Source organism: Manacus vitellinus, unplaced genomic scaffold, assembly GCF_001715985.3.
Source record: "Manacus vitellinus isolate BGI_N305 unplaced genomic scaffold, ASM171598v3 scaffold_148_pilon, whole genome shotgun sequence".
NCBI classification, from domain to species: Eukaryota; Metazoa; Chordata; class Aves; order Passeriformes; family Pipridae; genus Manacus; species Manacus vitellinus.
The window spans coordinates 95,241-96,267 of NW_021939057.1; the positions used below are offsets into that span (position 1 = coordinate 95,241).

Genomic DNA, 1,027 nt, shown 5'->3' on the forward strand with positions numbered 1-1,027 from the left:
ACGAAGCCAGCACCGGGCGCTGGGCTGGGCTGAGCCCCGCCGGTTCCGGGGCAGCTCCAGCTCAAGCCACTCCAGGAGTTGCTGCTCTGCCACCGGGAGGTGAGTCGGGGACCCCTCTGCTCCAGGACACCCCTCGAAGCCCCCAAATCCCCCCACCCTGGGCTGGATGGGGGCACCTTGTCCCCACAGCTGCCACCCTGGGACACCTGCACCCCACGGGGCGTGGGGAACGCTGGGGTGAGCCCAGCACTGCCCTGGAGCTCTGGGGGGCTCTTGCTTTGGCTCCCACCCGTGGGTGCTCGCCCCGGGGTCCCACACCCAGCAGCACGGGGGGCTCGGTGCCTGTGCCCTGCGCTGGGCGAGGCCGCAGGGACCCGAGGGAGGTTCTGCCACCCCCAGAGGCTGCTGGAGCCACCCCCTGCATTGCCCCGTTTGCCCCATCCTTCCTTCCCCACCTCCTCGCCCGTGAACTTTCCCCGGCCCCGATAAGCGGGGTGGGTTTACAGCCCCGGGCTCAGCTGTAAACCGGGGGTGAAGGTCACCCGGGGAACGCGGCTGTGCTGTCAGAGGCAGGTGAGGGTGCTGCAGACGGGATGGTGAGGGGGGGAGCTGTGCGGGCTCTCGGGGGTGACCCGGCTGGGGGTGGGCTGGAATCCCCTCCCTGCCCCGGTTTCCCCCCGCCAGGAAGGAGGGAGGAAGCGGAGGCTCAATTCATCCCTGCTCCAAGAATAGGATCCAGGTGTCCGTATTTCCTGGCCGGGCTCTGCTTCCCCGCCAGCGTCCGGCTGCCCCCAGCCCCACCGCGGGGTCCTGGGCACTCGGGGGCCCCGCGAAATCGCCCTCTGTGGATGCGTGGCCGCCTCGCCCCCTGTCCCCGGGGGCTGCCTGCCCCGGCGTCAAGGGGGACAGCCGAGACCCCAGGGGCTGCTGGGGACCCGGGCGGTGTTTTGGGGAAGGGGCTGCACCCCCGCGGCTGCAGCCCCCCCCTCTGCCGTGCCCCAGCTGCCCCGGAGCTGCCTGGCCATGG

At 71.8% G+C, this 1,027-nt stretch overlaps 1 protein-coding gene across 1 annotated transcript in view; it reads left to right on the forward strand.

The window, feature by feature from the left end:
* MYO1A (myosin IA) overlaps positions 1-1,027 on the forward strand; it is a 14,399-nt gene that overhangs the window by 1,469 nt on the left and 11,903 nt on the right. The gene's annotated exons all lie outside the window — the stretch shown is intronic.